The following is a 24,189-nucleotide window of genomic DNA, read 5'->3' as shown; positions in this document are numbered from 1 at the left end:
TAGTTGTGTATGAATGTGAGAGCTGGATCATAAAGAAGGCTGAACACTGAAGAACTGATGCTTTCAAACTGTGATGCTGGAGAAAACTCTTGAGAGTCCCTTGGACTGCAAGATCTAACAAGTCAATCCTGGAGGAAATCCACCCAGAGGATTCATTGGAAGGACTGATGTTGAAGATGAAACTCCAATACTTTGGCCACAAGATGCAAAGAGCCAACTCATTGGAAAACACCCTGATGCTAGGAAAGATTGAAGGCAAAAGAAGAAGGGGGCAGCAGTAGATAGTATCACCAATTCAATGGACATGAATTTGAGCAAACTCCCAAAGACAGTGGAGGACAGAGGAGCCTGGTGTGGCAGTCTACAGGGTCACAAAGAGTTGGACACAACTCAAAGACTGACAACAACAAATGCTTTCCAATAACCATCAAATTTTGAAATGACTTAAAGCTAGCTTGATTTGGTTCAACTTAAAACTTTTAGGTGGGTTAGAAATTACATGGAATTTCTATAAAATTTTTTATCCATATTACATTAAGATATTGTTGAGACAGAAATTATAATTTTTATTGTATGCCCCCTGAAAACTCACTATAACTATAGTAAAAAGATTTTTTTAAGCTCAAATATGAGAAGAACACAAAAGAAGTGGAAGATAAGAAACACTAAAACTGAAAAATAGGTAGACAAATAGTAACAGACTTCACAGAAACAATCTGATTAATACCAAAGTTTCTTTAAAAAGCTCAGGAACTGAGAGCACTATGTACTGGAGGCTAAAGGGAAACCAAAAGGAGATTGTTTAAAATTTGAGAAAGAGTTAGAGCCCTAAATTCTCTGCACTTATACTGAGTATTTTCCCTTCTACCACCCAGGAAAAAATCTGGAGATTTATTCTTCTAAGAAAATAAAGAATGGGATTAGACTATTACAGATGAGGATCTGAGTACCTTAATGAGAACAGGAGAGGATCTGTTCTGTATCTGGATGTAAGGGAATGCTAAAGACTGAGCTGTTTTCCCTCACCTAACTCTCAGATCTCTGACAGTTAGGGCTTTATCCTGATGGCAGGACTGGAAAAAAAATACAACTAGCATTCAAAAATGAAAGGTAAAAATGCTAAGAATATATGTAAGGCAACTGGTGTAAGTTGGTAGAGTCTAACTTAACATATAAGCATACTGAGGGCTCTTCTCACCATTACCTCAGACTCTGAGTTATTTTTATAACCTAAAAACCAAAAACCTTGAGAATACTTTCCACTGAAACAGTGGAGCAAATAAATGAACAAAAAATAGATTATGAACAGATGAGCAAGGGAAGATTCAGATGACAGCTGTGTAGTAGGTCCAGAGAGCAACCAATTCAGATTATAAGCATGTAGAAGTCAACTGGAAAAATATCCTCAAGAAAATATATTTGAGCTGATATATTATCTGATTGATCTCATGGAAAGCTCCACTGAAAGGTATTTGGAAGTTAAGGAAGAATTAGCAATTATCAATACATATGAAGGGACTTAGTCACATTAAAAATTGTCTTTTTAAAGCTTGCTTTTTTAGGCAATTATAAGCATCCAGTAAAGAATGAAAACAGAATCATAGCTCACAGCAATGCTGTGTATAATACTTCCATAGAAAAATGACATAAACACTGAATTAAACAAGAGGTAAAACTTAAGTATCTTCGAAGGATAAGAAATAGTGGGTGGTAGTGGCATAAAGCAGTTAATTATTTAACAGATGGAAAATAAGTATATAATGTCTAGATCAATTAATCAATAATAGCAGTTATACATATTATTTAGGAAAATAGAGGTCTCCAAATCCAAGAATGAAATGGTTAAAATGTTAATTTTGGTGGCATCCAGACTAGATAATTTGAAGAATTAAGGGGCAGAAGACAAATATTTCACAATAAACTTTCTAGTAAAAAATGTGTACAGCTAGAGAAAAACCACTAGGGAGAGTGTCATTCTCCAGGACAAGCAGCAGTAGGGTTGTTATTACTTCTGTACCTGAAGAGGCATGAAGAGAGTGTAATAACTGGAACTCAGAAGACAGCCTTGTAGTGAGGGCTGCTTTAAATGAGGTATGGCCTCCAGTCAAGGAATGTAGCTCTTCTGAAGTGACCTGCAGGCAGAAAGACAAGAAGTTAATACCTGCCGCTAGCCCTCCTCAGTTCAGTTCAGTCGCTCAGTTGTGTCCAACTCTTTGCAACCCCATGAACCGCAGCACGCCAGGCCTCCCTGTCCATCACCAACTTCCAGAGCTTACCCAAACTCATGTCCATCGAGTCGGTGATGCCATCCAACCATCTCATCCTCTGTCATCCCCTTCTCCTCCTGCCTCCAATCCCTCCCAGCATCAGAGTCTTTTCCAATGAGTCAATTCTTTGCACAAGGTGGCCAAAGTATTGGAGTTTCAGCTTCCACATCAGTCCTTCCAATGAACACCCAGGACTGATCTCCTTTAGGATGGACTGGTTGGATCTCCTTGCAGTCCAAGAGACTCTCAAGAGGTCTTCTCCAATACCACAGTTCAAAAGCATCAATTCTTCGGCATTCAGCTTTCTTCACAGTCCAACTCTCAAATCCATACATGACCACTGGAAAAACCATAGCCTTGACTAGACAGACCTTTGTTGGCAAGGTAATGTCTCTGCTTTTTAATATGCTATCTAGGTAGGTCATAACTTTCCTTCCAAGGAGTAAGTGTCTTTTAATTTCATGGCTGCAATCACCATCTGCAGTGATTTTGGAGCCCCCCCAAATAAAGTCCTTACTGTTTCTGTTGTTTCCCCATCTATTTGCCATGAAGTGATGAGACTAGATGCCATGATCTTAGTTTTCTGAATGTTGAGCTTTAATAAAGCCAACTTTTTCACTCTTCTCTTTAATTTTCATCAAGAGGCTTTTTAGTTCCTCTTCACTTTCTGCAATAAGGGTGGTGTCATCTGCATATCTGAGGTTATTAATATTTCTCCCGGCAATCTTGATTCCAGTTTGTGCTTCTTCCAGCCCATCATTTCTCATGATGTACTCTGCATATAAGTTAGATAAGCAGGGTGACAATATACAGCTTTGATGTACTCCTTTTCCTATTTGGAACCAGTCTGTTGTTCCATGTCCAGTTCTAACTGTTGCTTCTTGACCTGCGTAACCCTCCTAGATCTACCTGTCTCCTATTGGGACTCCCACTGACCTAACCCACATGGAAACCAGTGAGCATGAAAACCCATTCAGGCCAGTTCCAAGGGCCTATATCAGCACAGAGCAGGGTGAAGAATGCCTCACCTTGAGTACAAAAATAGAATTGACAATGAGGAAAACAGCAAACAATATAGAGGATAGTAGAAAAGAAGGAAAGAACTAAAATTTCAAATAAGTTAGGCAGAAAATGATACATAAAAAGAAAAGCAAAGAAGAACCAACATGTGAATTACTAGATTTACAAAAGAAATCAAAGTAATAAAACAGAACATATATTTAACAAATAATTTAGGATCTGGTAGGTCGAGCCACACTTAGGGGCAATGGGACCTGGACAAGTTCCTTCCATCCCCTCTCTCTCCCGTTCCCTTTCTTTATTTTTATAAAAACAACTTGCTTTTTAAAATCAATCCTGGTTAAGAACCACTGTTCTATTTCTCTCTCCCACAACTCTCTTGTCTTATGTCATAGAATATATCTATCATATCCAACCTCTTCACTTTACAGCAGATACCTTTCGGCTAGCAATGCAACATGTGATGGGAGAACGTAGGCAAAAAAAGGAAAGAGTAAGACGAAGTAAAAAAGAGAGTCAGGTAAGGACAACAGAGAGGGAGGGACAAGCCTGAGATCTGTGGAAGAATATTCAAAACTTAACCTTCACAGAACAGTTAAAATACTGAGTACAGAATTTTTTTTTTTTTTTTTTTTGAGTACAGAAATTTATAACCATCACTTCACATATATGTTAAGACCTGCATTTTAATACTGATATATTACTATTCTCCTATGTAGATTCTCATAAACAGGCAATTTTTATTGAAAAAGAAAAAGAACGAAAAGGAAAAGAGGGAAGGAGGATAGGCGTGATGAGAGGCAGACATCTAAACAGCACTGCTCTAAGAAAGGTGACTGAAGGCAGGAGGAGAAGGGGACGACAGAGGACGAGATGGTTGGATGGCATCACCGACTCGATGGACATGAATTTGAGCAAGCTTCGGGAGCTGGTGATGGACCGGGAAACCTGGCGTGCTGTAGTCCATGGAGTCGCAAAGAGTCGGACCCAACAGAGCGACTGAATTGAACTGAAGAAAGGGTGAAATATCGGTGATAATGGGTAAGATTTGGCAATGCAGCCTAAGAAGGTGGCTATGATTTACAGACAGAAATTGCAGGATTTGAGCATAAGAACAAAAGAACACCATGTCAGAAGTGGGATTCGAACCCACGCCTCCAACCGGAGACCAGAAACCCCAAGCAGGGGAAGTAGGAAGTTGAGTCTGGCGCCTTAGACCACTCGGCCATCCTGACATGTTCGTCGCTGTAATACGTATAACATGCCGCTGTGGTTAACAACCAATGTGATTACTATTATATCTAGAGTGTATAGGGTGAAACGCAAGCTCTGAAAACGATTGCGAAAGGAAAGAGGCGAAAAAGCCAGGTTTTGGTGGATGGATGCTGGAGGCTGTTGCGATGGCACAAAAACAGCTGGAGAGCCCAGCCAGGGGATACTGAGAAGCAGCACCCCCGCACGCTCTTTTAAGCTCCCGCACCGCGATGCCGGCCTCCCAATGGCCCAACAGTCCCCGTAGTGTGGGAGTTCCGTAAATCAAAGAAAAGGGGTCTGTGCATTGCAGACAGATTCGTTACTAACTAAGGTACCAGGGAAGCCCAAAACCGAATTAGCGCTGGTTTTGAAGACTGCTTAAGTCTGCTTCCCGCAGTGTTCAGGCTTTTTCATTCCCACGATAAATTAAAAAGTAGCATAGGGAAGGAGAGAGTCAGTGAGTAGGGCTAGAACTCCCCTTCAATAAACCTGCTTAAGCATCAGAACCGCCCGTCGAGGAGTACAAGGCGGCATATCTCCCCATAATCTCTTTTTTTCTTCAGTAGCGTCCTTCTCCCTCCTTTCTTTTCTCCCATTAATCTCTTCCCAATGGCCTAGGAAAAGGGGATGCAGATATAGGACACAGGATAATAGATGTAGGAGTTTAAATGCTTGAGGGCCGTTACCAAGTAACAAATAGTTTCTCTTTGTCTCTCTTTCCACCCTCGCCCCAGCCTCCAGGCCCTGTGGTAAAGGTGACAGGTTTTAATATACTGTTTATTTTCCACTTTGAGTCAAGCTAGTTCATATTGTCCTTGCTTCCATTTTCTATGATTAGGATTCCCAGTAGTGCAGACACCGAGTGTAAATCAGTTATTGCAGGCTACTTCGTGTATGGACAATGGTAGAAAGGGAGTTGGTTGTACTTGTGTTGTTGTTGTACTTGTCTGCAATTTTTGTCTAATTAAGAACCTAAAATATTATTTACTGCTTTCTTGACCTCCATTTTCCAAGAATGTGAACTTTTACTTTCTTATGAAAAAAAGGTGATTCTATTTATTCATTTATTTATTTAACAATATTTATTTAATGGATGCTCAGATTCTGTGGTTGGGTCTGAGTAGGGGGAGGTGACAATACATGAAGTTAGTGACTGCCAAAGCATACTCCTAAAGTTGGTTTTGCTAACTGTTGCAGCAAGAGAGAATGTACATCAGGACAACAGTGGAGTGTCTCAGTAAGAGTGTTAGAAAGAAGTGATTATAAGAAGTGGACTTTGTAACCTTTTTTCAGCTCAGTTTAGCAACTCAGTCATGTTTCTTTGTGACCCCATGGATTGCAGCATGTCAGGCTTCCCTGTCCATCACCAACTCCGGGAGCTTGCTCAAACTCATGTCTATTGAGTCGATGATGCCATCCAGTCATCTCATCCTCTGTCATCATCTTCTCCTCCTACCTTCAATCTTTCTCAGCATCAGAGTCTTTTATAATGAGTTAGTTCTTCACATCAGGTAGCCAAAATATTGAGGCTTCAGCTTTAGCATTAGTTCTTCCAATGAATATTCAGGATTGATTTCCCTTAGAATTGACTGGTTTGATCTTTCAGTCCAAGGAACTCTCAAGAGTCTTCTCCAACACTACAGTTCAAAAGCATTAATTCTTCGGTGCTCAACTTTCTTTATAGCCCAACTCTTACACCCATACATGACTACAGGAAAAACCATAGCTTTGACCAGACAGACCTTTGTTGGCAAAGTAATGTCTCTGCTTTTAAAAATATTGCCTAGGTTGGTCACAGTTTTTCTTCCAAGGAGCAAGCATCTTTTAATTTCATGGCTGCAGTCACCATCTGCAGTGATTTTGGAGCCCAAGAAAAGAAAGTTTCCATTGTTTCCCTACCTATTTGCCATGAAGTGATGGGACCAGATGCCATGATTGTAGTTTGTTGAATGCTGAGTTTTAAGTCAGCTTTTTCAGTCTCCTCTTTCACTTTCATCAAGAGGCTCCTCAGTTCCTCTTCGATTTCTGCCATAAGGGTGGTGTCATCTGCATATCTGAGATTATTGATATTTTTCCCGGCAGTCTTGATTCCAGCCTGTGCTTCATCCAACCTGGCATTTTGCATGATGTATTCTGCATATAAGTTAAATAAGCAGGGTGACAATATACAACCTTGATTGTATTTCTTTCCCAATTTAGAACCAGTCTGTTGTTCCATGTCCGGTTCTAAGTGTTGCTTCTTGACCTGCATGTAAGATTTCTCAGGAGGCAGGTAAGATTGTATGGTATTCCTATCTCTTTAAGAATTTTCCACAGTTTGTTGTGATCTTTTTTTAGGTGACCACTTTTGTTAGGTGATTTGGGGGCAGTTTTAAGACAGTATAACTTTGCATTGGTTTATATACTGTCAGGAGGTGGGAGGTAATTCTGTGGTTGGATATCTTAATCTTACCTAAAAGTAGGGCAAACTAAAAATAGAGCTGAAATTAGTAAAGAAACCGTAGTCATTTGTATGATGTGGGAGAGGGAAATGTTTGGTATTCTCTGACTTGGACAATGTTCTTGTGTTTATGTTCAGACATGATCATAGAGTTATCCTGTTTCTTCTATTAGAGAAGTCTTGTCTGATATTGATGTTCTGGAAAATTGTTTATATTAAACAAGAAAACATTAAGACATAGCTGTAAATGCCAGCTCAGTTCCTGGATGTCCAGGGTTGCTTTTCTCTGTCTCATAATATATACATGCAGAGAGCTAGATGGTGGTAAAAGCCATAATGAAACAGTAAGCAAAGAAGAGATATGGGATGTAAGGGAGATTTCAACAATGAATGGGAGGGACTAGAGATCTCTTCAAGAAAATTAGAGATACCAAGGGAACATTTCATACAAAGATGGGCACAATAAAGGAGAGAAATGGTATGGACCTAATAGAAGCAGAAGACATTAAGAAGAGGTGGCAAGAATACACAGAAGAGCTATACAAAAAAAGATTTTCAGGATCCAGATAATCACAATAGTGTGATCACTCATCTAGAGCCAGACATCCTGGAATGTGAAGTCAAGTGGGCCTTAGGAAGCATCACTACAAACAAAGCTAGAGGAGGTGATGGAATTCCAGTTGAGCTATTTCAAATCCTAAAAGATGATGTCGTGAAAGTGCTGCACTCAATATGCCAGCAAATCTGGAAAACTCAGCAGGGGCCACAGGACTGGAAAAGGTCAGTTTTCATTCCAATCCCAAGAAAGGCAATGCCAAAGAATGCTCAAACTACCGCACAATTGCACTCATCTCACACGCTAGCAAAGTAAAGCTCAAAATTCTCCAAGCCAGACTTCAATGGTACATGAACCATGAACTTCCAGATGTTCAAGTTGGATTTAGAAAAGGCAGAGGAACCAGAGATCAAATTGCCAACATCTGTTGGATCATCAAAAAAACAAGAGAGTTAAAAAAAAAACTCTACTTTTGCTTTATTGACTATGCCGAAGCTTTTGACTGTGTGGATCACAACAAATTGTGGAAAATTCTGAAAGAGATGGGAATACCAGACCACCTGACCTGCCTCCTGAGAAATCTGTATGCAGGTCAAGGAGCAACAGAACTGGACAAGGAACAACAGACTGATTCCAAATTGGAAAAGGAGTACGTCAAGGCTGTATATTGTCACCCTGCTTATTTAACTTATATGCAGAGTACATCATGAGAAATGCTGGGCTGGATGAAGCACAATCTGGAATCAAGATTGCCAGCAGAAATATCAATAACCTCGGATATGCAGATGATACCACCCTTATAGCAGAATGTGAAGAAGAGCTAAAGAGCCTCTTGATGAAAGTGGAAGAGGAGAGTGAAAAGTTGGCTTAAAGCATAGCATTCAGAAAACTAAGATCATGGCATCTGGTTCCATCACTTCATGGTGAATAAATGGGGAAACAGTGGCAGACTTTATTTTGGGGGGCTCCAAAATCACTGCAGATGGTGACTGAAGCCATGAAATTAAAAGACACTTACTCCTTGGAAGAAAAGTTATGACCAACCTAGACAGCAGAGACATTAAAAAGCAGAGACATTAGTTTGCCAACAAAGGTCCGTCTAGCCAAGACTATGGTTTTCCCAGTAGTCATGTATGGATGTGAGAGCTGGACTATAAAGAAAGCTGAGTGCCGAAGAATTGATGCTTTTGAACTGTGGTGTTGGAGAAGACTCTTGAGAGTCCCTTGGACTGCAAGGAGATCCAACCAGTCCATCCTAAAGGAAATCAGTTCTGAATATTCATTGGAAAGACTGATGCTGAAGCTGGAACTCCAATACTTTGGCCACCTGGTGCAAATAACTAACTCATTTGGAGAGACCCTGATCCTGGGAAAGATTGAAGGTGGAGGAGAAGGGGATGGTAGAGGATGAGATGGTTGGATGGCATCACCGACTCAATGGACGTGAGTTTGAGTAAGCTCCGGGAGTTAGTGATGGACAGGGAAGCCTGTCATACTGCAGTCCCTGGGGTCGCAAAGAGTCAGACATGACTGATCAATTGAACTGACTGAAATACTGTTATTATTGAAGGTTTGGGTGGCATTTGAACAAAGACCTGGAAGAATAAAAGCATTGAGTCATGTGAATATCTGGGGTAGATATTTCCAGGCAGAGGGAATAGCAAGGGCAAAGTTTACAAAATAGGATAACAAGGGCAAAGTTTACAAAATAGGATAAAGTCAGATGTTTTTGAATAAAGGCAAAGAAACATATAAAGCTGCAGAGAAATTGTGCAACATATAATCTCCCTACTTAACCTGTCTCTAGTTCAGTTCAGTTGCTCAGTCGTGTCTGACTCTATGCGACCCCATACGCTGCAGCACGCCAGGCATCCCTGTCCATCACCAGCTCCCTGAGCTTATTCAAATTCATGTCTCCATCCTTTCCCAAATCAAAATTATCATCCCTTCCCACTCATTCCTTCATCCCTAGGCCTCATCCAAGCTCTCATCCTATCTTTTTTTCCACCTCTGATTTTTATCTTATCAATGACCTTGAGAGTCAGAAAAAGTACCTAAAAGCTCAGAGGTAGAATAAGGATGTTTATTTTAAACATATCTTGGACATCAGGGGAAAAAATACTGCAGAAGGGATGGTTTGTTTTTTAGGTCAAGTCAAAATGACCTCTGATCCACATTTAGTAATATCTAAATATTTTCTCCAGGCATGTATCTGTTACATATTTAACTTCTGAAGTTCTCTGTGTAACTTATACAATAAAATGGCATTTGCACATGATTTCATAATGGTTAGTATTATGGGTAATATATGAGTCTTTATTTTCTTCATGTTTGGTCAGGATTGCACTTGGCTTCACACAGAGAAAAAACAGTAAATAATACCTTAAATAATTTAAGGATTATTGACTCAAAAATTCATAGTCCTGAATTTGGCAGTCCTCATGGAACTAAGTGCTTTCTATCTTCATTTTCTGCACCTGTGCTTTGGGATTTTGCTCCTGTGATCTCTCTACAGGTGCTCAAAAACTGTCTCATGAACCAATGAATACTGAATGAACCAGGAGTACTATTTCCTTAACTGTCAAGCCTATCCTGTCTTTGGAGGAGTTGGGCTGCTAGATAAAATGTGGAGGAAAAAATTAGAGGAAGCCTTGGATTTCTTCCCAGACATTTCATTTCTGAAACTGAGGGGGGAAACACCAAAGGGTACAACCAGATTTGATGCCTCTGCATTATGTCAAGTTTAGAAACCTCATCTTCTTTGACCATCTCTTCATTCTTTGGAAGATTCTCCTCAGTTACTTTAGTTGTTCCTTACAAAAAAAAAAAAAATCTCTTCCAGGTTCCCTCACAGGTTGGTGAGGGAGCCTTGTGCATCGTCTTTTTAAACTTATCTGAGAAGTAAATACAATTTCCTTCAACTGAGATTGGTGAATCCTCTTTGGCAGTAACTGACTCTAGGAATAATCTTCATTTTCCCAACAATTAAAAATGTACTTAAAGAATGTACAGTGCAGAGGTCTGTTTGGTGAGTAAATGACTCAAGTGGTCGAGCCATACTTTTGAAATACCCGGGTTGTTTCCAAAGTTATGTATTATTCCAGTTCTTCCTGGAGATCGAAATTGCTAATGAGATTTAGTTATTTATAGGACAACTCAACCCCCAAAATCAGGGCCTGGAAAGCTCAGTCGGTAGAGCATCAGACTTTTAATCTGAGGGTCCAGGGTTCAAGTCCCTGTTCAGGCGCTAGTTTGTCTTTTTAAGGAAGCACACATTGAGGTTTATGTAATATATTTAAATGACTTAGAAAACTATGATATAGAAGAAAATAATAAAGACATAGGGTAAAATGTGAAGGAAAGGTGGATCTGGATATAAAGTGTTCCTTGTAAAATTTTTATTTTTGTAACCTCTTTTATATTTGAAATTATTTCCAAATTAAAAAGTTCAAAAGTATATTAGTAAATGTAGAATCACTAGACTTTGAAATTTTAAACATTTTAGTAAGCTGTATATGTCTAAATTTTAAAACATCCAAGTATATACAAAACCAGCACATTGTACAATACATATTTAGGTGTACTCTACAACTTATGTTAGCTAGCATCTAATAACTTCATCAGTCTTTTTTTTTTCACCGTTATACGTTTTCCTTTTTACATATAAAAATTAAAGTACTTTGGCAAATTAGAGCTATGGAAGGTGTCAGTGCAAATGTCCATAGTTTTACATGAATTGAAATTATACTATCCCCACCACACACTTTGGCACTCACATTGTGGTGACTACCTGATTTGGAGGAGGAACACTAAGTTACTTTTGTTGTTGCTGCATAATGTGTAGTAACAATATGATCTATGTTAGATCGCTAGTGGGATTTTTTTTTAATGCTTTACAAATAGTTTACATTTTATATTAAATACAATAATAATTTGAATACGTTAGTAATATTGTCAGAGTAACTAACGAGAGAGAAATGGCCAGCTGCTCCGAAATTTTAAGGCATATTGAAATTACATGGTGAGAATTTTAAATACCTGAAGCCTGGCTCTTACCTCCGGACATTCTAATTTAATTAGTATGGGTTGCCACCCCTCCATCAGGAATTTTCACTTTGCCGACATAGGTCTGTATGGCCAAAGTTAGGGTTTTTTTTTTTCCAGTAGTCAAGTAGGGATTTGAAAGTTGGACCATAAAAAAAGGCTGAACACCGAAGAACTGATGCTTTCCAGTTGCCGTGTTGCAGAAGACTCTTGAGAGTGCCAAGGAGATCCAATCGATCCATCCTAAAGGAAATAAACCCTGAATATTCATTAAAAAGACTGATGCTGAAGCTGAAGTTTCAATATTTTGGTCGCCTGATGCGAAGAGCGATCTCATTGGAAAAGACCCTGAAGCTGGGAAAGATTGAAGGGAAAAGAAGAAAGCAGCAGAGGACGAGATGGTTAAATGGCATCACAGAGTCAATGAACATGAGTTTGAGCAAACTCCGGGAGATAGTGAAGGACAGGGATGCCTAGTGTGCAGCAGTACTTGAGGTCGCTAAGAGTAGGACATGGCTTAGCGACTGAACAAAAAGGTTATTCTAATGTGCACCAAAATTTGGGAACCATTGAGACTTTTCTAAGGGCGGTTCCTGTACAAGCAACATCTCCATCACCTCACTTGACAAATGAAAATTCCTATTGCAAGATCTTGGAATATTTCGAATCAAATGGGCACACTTTGAACCCTCGCGCTGTTATTTGACTTCTCTCAGAGAGAAGGCAACCGTGGGTTTCCATCAGAAGGCAGTTGCTTGCTCGGTGAACACACTAATAAGTCAACACGGGAGAATTCAACTTAGAATAACAAAAAGAGAGAGCAGAAAGATTTCCTTTGTTACAGGCCGGGCTGAAAAAGACAGCACTTTAACCTCCCCGTCGGGGAATCGAACCCCGGTCTCCCGCGTGACAGGCGGGGATACTCACCACTATACTAACGAGGAATATCCGGCAATGGTTTTTAAAAGAATCTGAGTTAAAGAGACATTCACACGTTGTGCCCTGAGCTCTTTTTGGGCAGTCATTTCCTGGGAATTTCACGGATCTTTATGATAAGAATACAGTTAAGAACCTTTACAATAACAGTCCATCAAAAGGGATTCCTGTTATCTAAATCTAAAAATGACAGCCTCACAATCAATGGCAACATTGCTATAGTTTTATCACTAATAGCAAAGAAATGTTCATTAATATCAAGGAAGGCATTAAACTTAAACAAACAAACCAAAAACCTCCCTCCATTCAAAACGACTTCCTTTCTTCAAGTTTATTCATTATTTTAGATTCACCCCCAAGGAATCACTTTCCCCTGGAACTTTATCTCATGTTAGTGTGCTATTACTGTCTTTGTGTTCTGAAGACTAGGACAACAGAATTAAGATATTGGCAGGGCCATTCTCTCTTTGAAGGCTTGCTGAAGGACTCTCCTTTCTTGCTTCTTCCTAGCATCTGGTGGATCCCCAAAATCCTTTATATTTTTTTACTGTGGCTGTATGATTCCAGTCTTTGCCTCTGTCCACATATGACTTTCATTCTGTCTGCCTCCTAGAGTTCTGCCTTGTAAGGATACCTACCAGTGGTAGGGTTTAGGCTCTACCCTAATCCAGTATGAATGATCTCATCTTAATGTAACTAATTACATCTGCAAAAACCTGTTTCCAAGCAAGATCACATTCAGAAGTTCTAGGTAGACACAAATTCCTGCCTAACAATATTTAACCCACTAAAATTAAGGATGAAAGATGAGGTGTTATGTGCATAAATATAGTTAACTGCACCAAAGTATACCTTAAAAGGTGTAAATGTACTGATTAAAACTGCTTATGGGTGAGATGGAAGGGAGGTTTTTGTTGTTCAGTCAAAAGAAAAAGAGAATCTCTAGACAAACACAGGCATCAAACACCTCAAAGATAAATATTCATGGTTCAGGTTCTTTGTTGGGTGAGAGCTTCCTGGTTTATAGACTGTTGTCTTCTCACTGTTGCCTCACATGGCAGAAGGGACAGAGAATTCCCTGGGGTCTCCTTTGAAAGGGCACTATTTCTATTCATGAGAAATTAACTCATGACCCAATCATTTCTCAAAGGTCCCACCTCCTACTACCATCACATCGAGTCCACCCAAATTGTTCCCTTCCACTCCCAGGTTAATGAATCATTTTCAGGGGCCTTTTAAATGGCTTACTTCTTAATAAATCTGTCACAAGTGTATTACTTTTAAATGATGCCCTTTTTTGATTCCTCTTAGAAACTTGGGAAAGTGTTTTTGTTAATATTAGGAAAGCAAAATTGATGAAAAACTAAACGGTAAACTATTTTGGGGGAGTGACTTTGCTTGATTTGGCTGTTAAGACCCTCACTTTCAGAGGCATTCTTAAATGGGCTGTTATCTAAGTAGTTTTTAGGTAAATACTGAAAACAAAATAAGGCCTTAGCGCCTGAACAGGGACTTGAACCCTGGACCCTCAGATTAAAAGTCTGATGCTCTACCGACTGAGCTATCCAGGCCCTCTGACAGGCTATCTACCTCATTATATAAAATAAGAACACCGGAGGGATTCTAGTAATAGTCATAGTTTTTGAAATTACTTGGGTCTTTCAGGGGGCTTTGATTCTGTTTCACCAATGACTTCAGTAAGTGGGAAGAACTTCAGGAAAATCAAAGATTGGGTAAGGAATGAAGATTGTGATACAAGGAGGAGGAGGGTCATTCCCCATTGTTTTCTCCAGTGTTTTCTTTCAGAGTTGGGGTTTCCTGGAATTTTCATGCCAGAGCAAGAAACAAAATTGGCACCCACTTTGAAGTGGTGCTTCCATCCAGGAAAGGAACTCCCAGAAAACCCACTTATTCTAAATATTCATACATCTCACTTTCAGCACACGCTTTTTCTTCACTCTCCCCAGTCTTCTTTCCCCTCCACTCTCTCCTGCATCTTTCCAACCTCCCATTTGCCAATTTGGAAAGTCCGCATTTGTCCCTTCCTATTCTACTTTTCAACTCCATGTTTGTTTGTTTGTTTTTTTACCTTTCAACTCCATGTTTTATCTTGAGCTCCATTCTACTTATAAAGACAAGAAGGATCAGGCAGTTGAAACTGTATCCCCTGCCTCTGTAAGGGCAGGTCTTCATTTGTTCATGAGACTATTAGGAAAGTGGGATTCAACTGCTCGCAGCTCTAAAACCAATACTCTATAGGTAAAGTTGGTGGAAAGGAAAGCTTGCTTTATTCTGTAGGCCGATAACCCAAGGTGGACTTGTGTCCAAAGGCCAACTTCCCCCACTGACACTCAGTGGGCAAGAGCTTTTAAAGGGGCATTTCAGGGATGGATAGGTGGAGGGAGGGGGCTATATGCAGAAACAGCGCTGTCAGCTCTGACAGCCATCTTGAACTCGGTCATTCAGTGGTCTGATCAGCATCATCTTGATTGAGTACAGCCAATCTTTAGTGCCAAGGTCAGTTTGTTCCCGTTTCTTTGAGGCCAGTTCTCAGAATTGTGGAAGCTTCTGTCATCGCTACAGTCTGGTCAACATGCAGTTAACTTCTACCTGATGGGGATTTCAGTACCTACATATCAAAGGATATGACTCAGCTTCCTCACTTTGCTTAATTGCTAAATTATTATTATTTTTTCCTGCTTGACTGTTTTCCTTTGCTTCTGCATTTGCTCACTTCTCTCGATTAAATTTATTGTTTGGCTAAAGTTTCTCTACAGACAAAAGGCAAGCCGGGAAGATGGGGAAGGACCATAGTGTCCTGCTCTTCAAGACTGGTAAGCATGTCTGTATAAGCAAAAAAGCAGTGGTAGAGCCACTGCATATAGATGATAATTAAGATGTTGCATTGTTTCCCAATATATTGTGAGCTTTAAAACGACATATTTGATTGAGGCCAATTTTCATCAAGATCAAAGAAAACAAGAAAGGCAAACCAATTGTGTCACGGTCATGAGTATTTTAATTTAGTTGCCTCTGCATAGTATTCTTGTGGAAATCTTGGAATTTGAGGAAGAGAATAACGAGTGTTGGTGTCGTGCTTGTGGAAGGAAAATATGATACTAGCAGAGGATGGTTTCGATCCATCGACCTCTGGGTTATGGGCCCAGCACGCTTCCGCTGCGCCACTCTGCTCTTAGTTCTCTGATGTTTTCTTGAATCTCATTAATTTGTATAAAGATTGGTAGACACCCGTGTCTATCAATTCCTCTTGCTTCCCTTTTCCCACTCACTTCCTCTAACTTACGTCTTTCATTCTGAGTCTGCCCCTCATCGCCTTCTCAAAATTGCCACGTGCACGCAAATCTCTAAGGCGTCTGCACTTTTGCAATTTACTTAAGGAAACTGAAGCTCTGAAATCCTTTCTCAGGAACTTGGTATTCCACCCCTTAGCTTCTCCTACACCGATTTCTAGGGATGAATTAAAACTCAGATTTCTCCCGTCCCGCACCCGCCCTCCCAAGCCTCCCGCTGCTCACTCCCGGACTCTGAAGTTGGAACTCCTTAGCTCCTCCACGTCAATGGCAAGGCCAGGGACAGGGCAGGGGCACTGCACGGTCGCGCCGCCTGGAAAACCTGAAGACTTGGGGAAAGAGAAGGAAAAGCAAATACTTTTGAGAATTGTCACTTGAAGAGTTAAGGGAGATATGAAGCCCACGGTGATCTACCATAGCTGGATTCTTTGTTCACACTTCAGCAGACAACACCTGTTACCTGTTTATTCAAAACCAGATTCCTCTCCTTTCATTTTCATGGTTATATGCCACATTCTTTTGTATGATTTGTACTGCTCTCCCTCTCTCTTTTTGAAGTCTTGGACATTGAAAGTGTTGTTTACTGGAGAGATGAAACATTTAAGTGGATTTTTATGAAAATAGATTGTCAATGCTCCAAACACCTTAGGAACCAGGAATCATCATTTTCCAAAGGCAGAGAGAACTCGAGTTTCTTGAGATGAACCTAGCCAGCACCATTCAAAATCAAGAAGTGTGATTTTTGCTGCACAAGTCTACCTCAGAAGATGATTGATCAATCCTATTCTGAGCTGTTCTTTCCTTCTCATATCCCCTCTGAATTCTGCAGGGCTCTGATCTTACCTTTTTTTCCCCCTCTCTGCTACACTAGCCGCAAACTTTGTCTTAACCTCTTTCTTAAAACAGAAACCATGGAATCATCACTTCCTCCGATATTTTCATTCCCAGTAACCTCCCCAACTACATTAACAGAATAAAATTATCACCTTCAAAAAGAGCATCATTGGCCCAAGGTCTTGTAAGCCAAAAACTTTTAGTCCTGAGTGTTCTCCCAGGAAGACCTTAGAAGGAAAGTTTGTAAATTCAATGAGGTACTATTGGGGTCCGGGCCTTGGTGGTGTTGGTGGCCCTCTATAAAACTCTTCAGAAGCTCAATGCAGACTTTTTTTTTTTTTTGTAGTCATCTGAACCGAATTGTACTGAATTGACCATGAAGTGAATTTTATTCCAGGGAGGAGACAAAATATAAACATTTAAAGGATACCAATGAATAATATATTTAGGAACCAAAGGTATAAAAGAACTTTGAAATAAAACAGAAAAATCCAACTATAAAGACAAAGATTGACAACTGAGACTATATTAAAATCAAGATCTTTTCATTAAAAATATCACACATAATTCCACACTCAAGGAATGGGACTATGTTCATCTTGTATTTGTTTGGAAGTTGAGTTTTCAGCTTTTTATCTGATTAATAACAGCAATATGTTTGGAGAGTTTAAAAGAGGGAGAAAGAAGTCATGACTAGGATGTCAAGAGCTAAATGACAGAGGATTTGGCTAAGAGGAAGGGGAAGCTGTTAAGTTTGAAAGATCATTAATTGGCAGAAAAGGAGGACTCAGCATATTTTCTAAGTGTTTGGAAATTGGGACACCACAGTTCAGAAAAGGCAAATTTGGTTTGTTGGGAATTTGGTTTGTTGCAAAACTGTCTAAATGCCAGAGGTTACAAATAGAAACATGAAAGTGAATGGTCTTTTGAGTGACTGCTACTTGTCACATGGTTTGCTAGGGAAAGCACCTACATAAGTTTTTTTAAACTCTCAACAATCTTGAGGTAGGGATTGCCCTCTAAATTTACAGATGAAAGAAATGTTCACAGATGGTCAAAATATTATAAAATATCAACACATCACACTTTTGTAAATGATGAAGCTTGAATTCAAACATACACACCTGATTCAAGATCCTCATGTTTTCTCCTAATCCGCATTGCCTTTAAAAAAGTATTTCAGATTCTCTACATGAAGACCAAAAACAGAGCAAAAGAAACAACTCACTTCTGATCGATGTGCACACAAAATGGATCTTTAAATAGCTGTTTGCTGGCTTATGCATATGTGTTTGAGTTGTCTTCTGCAGGCAATGAAAAATTTCTGAAGGCTGTTAATTTGGAAGACTAACTAAAAACTATTATCAGACAGAATAGAAAGAAAACATTGGATGAATACCTCTCACCTTAACCAAAGCAGGAGGGATTTTTAACCACAACAGCAACAACATTTTTAAAAACTCAGTAGAGACTTTATACCAAGACCAAGACCTTATTCTAGTCTTCCGTGCTCTATGTTTCTCTTTTTATGAGTCTTATAATAAACCACGTCCTGCCTCTTCACTTCATATCCCTTCTTTAAGCACAGACTGAAAGAATGCAAAGGGGAAGATAAGTTAGAGCGAGAGAAAAATAGCAACAGAGGGAAAGGGAAGAGAGGAGAGGGGAGAAAGCAGTGGACCTTGCAGGAACTGTGACGATGCTGAAAATATTATTATATAGGGACCTGAAGTCTCACACACAGGCCCAGTCCCCATTAATAAAACTTAAGATAAAATACTGTGAGATACTGTGAGCACTGGGCAAAGCTCCTGAAAGACAATAGCTGCAACACATGCTGATAAAATCTGTATCCTAAATCCTCTGTTTCTTAAGGTTGCTCGTGTAATGTGTAACTCACGGTCAGCAGGGATGGAGTGGGAGAAAAAGACTCAGGGTACATGAGGTGGGCTCCCAGTCTTCAAAGCAGCATCAACTCTGTCTCCCAGCACACCTCTTCACCATAAAATTACTCCTCTCTTGTCTTTTGGCTTTGCAGATAATTCTTGGTTTACTCCTGTAATTTCTAGAAATAACTTGTTCCTCTTCCTCTCAGAACAGGCTTCAGTCATTGACTGAGTTGTTACTACTGAGATTATATCAGTGTCATGTCAGGATGGCCGAGTGGTCTAAGGCGCCAGACTCAAGATTCCATCTTCCCTCTCTTGGGGCTTCTGGTCTCCGAATGGAGGCGTGGGTTCGAATCCCACTTCTGACAGACTTAGTTTTGTTCTTGGCACACGTGCCTTTCATCTCACTCTTGCCTTTCCACCTTGAGTATCCTCCCTTATTCTGTAGTTGGTTTCTTTCTACCTCTAAAGACAGTCCCCACCAGCAACTCCACCCAGGTCTCCCACACAATCCTAGTTTTTTCCAGTGGGAAAGTTACTGGAAAATTCACTGCTTTTCCCCACATGGAGGAACTGAAAGAAACAAAATGGAAGCAATAATAATAATACTAATAAACCCCACTGGAATCAGTTTGTAGCCTTTGTATTTTCATATTATTGAGAAAGATATCCAAAAGAGTAAGTACACAGTTTCTGGTTTGCCTTTTGATTAAAAGATAGCATCACAGTACCTATGTTACCATCTCCAAGGTTAAGTAAGAATGTGTCATACATTGGGGAAAGTGGCAAACTCTCAGACCATCATTTCCTAAGTTTTTACAAATCAAGCTCTGTAACAGTTTCCTGGCTAGAAGAAGGATCCTCAGAGCTTAGTACTCAACATCCTGCCCAGGTGTTGGATAATTTATAAAGGGAAGAAAACATTTTTAAATGATTTCTATTTTATTTTATTTTTTAGATTTCCCCATTTAGCTCAAAATATACTAGGAATGTATTGGGACACAAGATAAAACCAGTTACAGGAAAATAAACAGTCTCAATCTGAAACAATGGTTGGAAGAAGATGAAAATGGAGAAGGGAGAAAAATAATTTGGAATTTCATAATTTCAGGGGAAATGCAGGACAGGAAAGAGTGGTGGATGTTTAGGAATCTGCAGAGGTGAGAGTGAAAAAAGTGAAATTTAATGATGGGAAAGTGATTTTGGGTTCAAAAGGATAATTAATCACCCTCAGTAGTTCCGGGCTCATTTTGGTTATTGGTCCATGCATACTTTGTTTCAGAAACACTTTTTCTTTTTTGTTTCAGAAACACTTTTTCTTTGTCACAACCTGTATCTATCTCTTTCTTCTCCCCAAAACATATAGATCCTCTCTGAAGGATTTAATGTTCTTTAGAAAAGAAATTACCCTCAAAAAAAGTGCTGTTGATTTGTGTGATTTCCATTGGCACTGTTAATCCTGATATTTTTTTATTTTACTCAACACAGTTTGAAAAATCTATTGTCTTGCTACATTCACATCTGCTCCTATGTGCAGCTGCTACATAGTATGAAATTCATGGGTGGCCACTGAAGTATGCCTGGTGGATATCTAGCTTACCTATAATAATGTGGTACTGCAAAATCCTACACTTAGACAAGGCCAACCATGGAGTTGAGCTGGAATCTCACTGAGGTACATTCCTAGGAGGAAGATTGCTGTGTAATGATTTAAAAGCTATACGGGAAGAAAAATTCATTTAATGTCAAAGCTGCAAAAGCTGAAAGTCTTAACTTTAAGACCAACATCTTACCTAGCTTATGTAGCTCTTCACAGAAGGCATTTTTTTTACCTTAATAAAAATAAAGAAAAGATATCTAAATCAAATCATTTTGAAAAGAAATCTCAAAGGGAGCTCAATTTTACTCAGTTTTAACAGTATGAGCATTTCCTTTTGATAACCTAAAAATATTTTCAGCAGTGTCATAGTCTTAAAGAACTTACCCTCTTAGATTTTAGAGATGACATAAGAAGATGAAAAGGAAATACTTCGTGAGAGCTTTGTAACAGATTCTTTCCCGTGTGCAGTAAAGCTGTGAGGATTTCATTTATTTTCTCCACAATAAACACCCAACATCCAAATGTGGATGACTTATCAGTTGACTCACTAAGGAAAAGACCACAAGTTGTTATGATACTTTTTTTCTAGGAGGAGGGGATCTCAGAAGGCAGTACTGAAGGTTACCTTCACATGATTCTGAAAGTATTCCAGGATTCTTTGACCGGGGAATTCTCACTTTCGAATATCGGTCAGGGCCCGGAAATATCTGAACATCGTAAGAACAAAATGAAGATGTGTCAGAAGTGGGATTCGAACCCACGCCTCCATTCGGAGACCAGAAGCCCCAAAGGCGGGAAGCGAAGCTTGAGTCTGGCGCCTTAGACCACTCGGCCATCCTGACACGTTGGCCTTATCGTTTGAAAGTGTTTTACTGTAGACTCTGAGGGGCTGGCGTATAACTGCGTTCCAGAAGAAAAGTTTCTGAAATTTGTCGAACTGGGTGGGAGTCGTGAGTTCAGAGACTGAGAAACAGAAAGGTAGCAGAATGCGAGCGTTAACGCAGACCTGAATAATTCTTTTCGCCCTGGAGACAGGGTGGTAGGGTGTTGAGAGACACTGTTCCGCCCCACCCCTACCAACCAGAGCTCCCGGTCCAGTCCCCGGCCTTCCGCCCCCCGCCCGCCAGAAGAGGGACCCGGCCTCACACACATTTCTTCCTATGGCCTGGAACCCCACCTGCGACCTGGACCCCAGGGTCACTGTTTTCTTTGTGATTCAAACCTTCATTAAGCAGATCCAGTTCGGTGCTGCCTCGGGATCGGTGGAAACTTTAAGTGAATAAATGGTCAACCCCACTGCTCTGGACGAGAGAGGGTCATTCCCCTTGTTCTCAACCCATCTAGACTCCGATTTCATCGCCTGAAGCCGTACTTAAATCATTCATTCCACCCGTCACTGTTTTCTGCCCTGCAGGGTCGCCTGTGCTCTTCAGTAATAAACTTGCCTTTCTTCTCTCTAGAGCTCTCAGAGGCTTCCCAGGAAATATTACCCCTCTGGGGTGACCGCAGCAATTCTGAAACATAATGTTTCCATTTATATGAGTGAAAAATATGTTTAAGTGATGGAAAATGAAATAGACAAAGGGGAAAAAAATAAAATGCTTTTGTTGCAATGATTACTTTGGGATTAAAGGAGAGAAGAAATTAAAACCTCCAATAACTTGGAGTATCACCAAGTTTCTATAGTTAGGCTGTGAAGGTCCAAATCTATAGGACACTTAAATAAGAGAATTATCACTTTTAAATTTGTAATTTTCTCATCAATTACCCTAATGCAAATGGAGAGCATCTCTTAAAAATAATGTTATTGTTTGTAGATTTTACTCTTTTTATTGTGATCATTTTTTCTCTATACTAATAATATGTTTACAAAGTATGCAATATTGAATGTGTATTTTAACATATACATATGTTGAATTTTTGCGTGTTTTCTATAGCTTGAAGCATAGGTATATTTCTATACACCTTTGAAGTCTATTTATGTACTTTTTGTAGAAATGAAAACCTCTGAAAATAGATTTAAAATATTTGGGGTACTTGAAAATGGATATTATGAAAATGTAATGTAAGCAAGAAATCACAACTGAAATATGCCATAATTCAATTTTCTTTAATATACCAATTCTTGCAGGGCCCAGCACAGTCAATATTTCATGAACCTCTGGGTAATATGTTCCCTAGACACCTGTTTAATATTAATGCAAACTTATTTTAATGTCTCAAAATTTTTTTATAAGTCCAGGGAACATTGGATAAATGAAACCTAAGGAAATAGAGGCATCTAAGTGGTTAGAATTAAGACATTAAGAAAAAAAACCTGTCATAGATTGTATTTTCTAAGAACGGCCATGCCAATATATCTTATGTCATGTATTTTTCTTTTAATGCAATTTTGAGACATTCCTTCTGGAGGTGGGAGTCTATGCTCCCTCCCCTTGAATCTGGATAGACCTGTGCCTGCTATGGAAGGGATGCTATATGACTTTCCAAAGCTAGGTTGTAAAAGGTGATAGAAACTTTCAATACTTTTCTCTGAAGACATTTGTCCTCAGAACCCAACCACCATACTGTAAGGAAGCCCAAACTAAGCTACAGGGAGACACCACATGGAAAATACCTGAGGACCCCAGCCCACAGCCAGCAACAACTGCCAAACAATTGAGTAACCTATTCTTCAGATGATTTCCTCCCACTGGTCTTATAGTCTTCCACTTGAGTTTCCAGAAATCATGGAGCAGAGACAAGCTGTCCCCACTGTGCCCTGTCCAAACTCTGTGAGAACCAATAAATCTATAGAACCCAAATAAATTATAGGTGTTAAATTAAGCCATTAAGTTTTATTATGATTTGTTATGTAGCAATAGTTAGGTATGAATCAGTCTTGGTCCAATCAGGAGAGAAGAACCAATAATGACAGGAAAAGTTGTTTATTTATTTTTCCAGTTTAATTGAGATATATTTGACATATAATACTATATAAGTTTAAGGCATACAACATAATGGTTTGATATATGTATATACTGCAAAATGATTACCATAATTAGTTTAATTAACATCTATCACCTCACAAAGTTACAAATTGTTTTTCCTTGTGATGAGAACTTTTAAGATCTACTCTCTTAGTAACTTTAAAATATACAATACAGTATTGTTAACTACAGTTGTCAAGTTGTACATTATATCCCCAGAAAGTATATTGCTTATAATGAATAGGGAAAGTGTAATATATGGAATTGTTAACTAAAGATGGGGTTGGAGAAGCAAGGAATTGATGAGTAAAAAGTAAAGAGAATACTGACAAATATAAGAATAGCAAATCACTACCCTTAGGATTGCTAAAGCACCTTAGGAAGTGCCCCTCACCCATGACTGAGATAAAGCACAGAAGGAAGAGCCCTCTATACTTCATCCTACCCCTAGCTAAGAGCCAGACCTTGGTGGGGAAGGCTTGGGCATGATTCACTGAAGAGCAAAGAAATTTCTGTGGGGTTGTGCCAGCAGAACTTGCTTGAAATCGGTCTTCTGGAACTTGCTGAAGATCGTACTTCCAGTGCTTCTTGGAAAATTCTTCCTAGAGAGGTCTCTCACTGAGAGTTCTCCACTAGAAAACACTCAAGGGGGATGCCTGCGGGGAGAAGTTGGTGGCTGCTGCTGGCTGCTGGAGCCTGAAGCAGGTGGAAGCCATGCCTGTGTAGGAGGTAGGTCCTGGGGAAGCAGCAGGCCAAGTAATGCATGGGAACCAGGATGCAAATCTCCTTTCCTCCTGCAATGATTCTCCACTATTCTCTAGTGCAGAGCTTCGGTGCCAATTAAAAGAAAATTATTTAAATGATTCATACCATTTCCACAAAGCAGGCAAAAAGGGTGAACTTGGGACTGAGAGACAGTAAATTCATGAGGAGTAGTGGATAATGCAAATTTTGTTACCTAAAAATGGGAACAAACTCTATAGCATGTGACTTTGGGGCTGGACAGCAGACAGAAACTGGAAAGACCTTGAGATGACTGTTACTGAAAAGTCCTGAAGACAGTTTCTTC

General features: G+C 39.6%; 7 non-coding genes across 7 annotated transcripts; 2 read left to right on the top strand and 5 right to left on the bottom strand.

Annotated features, from left to right (window-relative positions):
* Nucleotides 1-4,415: 4,415 nt before the first annotated feature.
* On the bottom strand, nucleotides 4,416-4,522 carry TRNAL-CAA (transfer RNA leucine (anticodon CAA)). Its single transcript has 2 exons — nucleotides 4,485-4,522; nucleotides 4,416-4,461 (listed from the first exon to the last, which is right to left on the bottom strand). It is a non-coding gene; the product is annotated as a tRNA-Leu (tRNA).
* A 6,189-nt stretch (nucleotides 4,523-10,711) lies between these two features.
* On the top strand, nucleotides 10,712-10,784 carry TRNAK-UUU (transfer RNA lysine (anticodon UUU)). Its single transcript has one exon. It is a non-coding gene; the product is annotated as a tRNA-Lys (tRNA).
* A 1,669-nt stretch (nucleotides 10,785-12,453) lies between these two features.
* TRNAD-GUC (transfer RNA aspartic acid (anticodon GUC)) lies at nucleotides 12,454-12,525 on the bottom strand. Its single transcript has one exon. It is a non-coding gene; the product is annotated as a tRNA-Asp (tRNA).
* A 1,490-nt stretch (nucleotides 12,526-14,015) lies between these two features.
* On the bottom strand, nucleotides 14,016-14,088 carry TRNAK-UUU (transfer RNA lysine (anticodon UUU)). The gene has a single exon. It is a non-coding gene; the product is annotated as a tRNA-Lys (tRNA).
* Nucleotides 14,089-15,637: 1,549 nt separating this feature from the next.
* On the bottom strand, nucleotides 15,638-15,709 carry TRNAM-CAU (transfer RNA methionine (anticodon CAU)). Its single transcript has one exon. It is a non-coding gene; the product is annotated as a tRNA-Met (tRNA).
* A 3,102-nt stretch (nucleotides 15,710-18,811) lies between these two features.
* Nucleotides 18,812-18,919, top strand: TRNAL-CAA (transfer RNA leucine (anticodon CAA)). The gene is made up of 2 exons: nucleotides 18,812-18,849; nucleotides 18,874-18,919. It is a non-coding gene; the product is annotated as a tRNA-Leu (tRNA).
* A 1,968-nt stretch (nucleotides 18,920-20,887) lies between these two features.
* On the bottom strand, nucleotides 20,888-20,993 carry TRNAL-CAA (transfer RNA leucine (anticodon CAA)). The gene is made up of 2 exons: nucleotides 20,956-20,993; nucleotides 20,888-20,933 (listed from the first exon to the last, which is right to left on the bottom strand). It is a non-coding gene; the product is annotated as a tRNA-Leu (tRNA).
* Between the last annotated feature and the right edge of the window lie 3,196 nt (nucleotides 20,994-24,189).

This window comes from Muntiacus reevesi, chromosome 20 (assembly GCF_963930625.1).
Source record: "Muntiacus reevesi chromosome 20, mMunRee1.1, whole genome shotgun sequence".
Lineage (NCBI taxonomy): Eukaryota > Metazoa > Chordata > Mammalia > Artiodactyla > Cervidae > Muntiacus > Muntiacus reevesi.
Note: the sequence above shows the minus strand (reverse complement) of the source record. Positions and strands in the feature narration are given on the sequence as shown.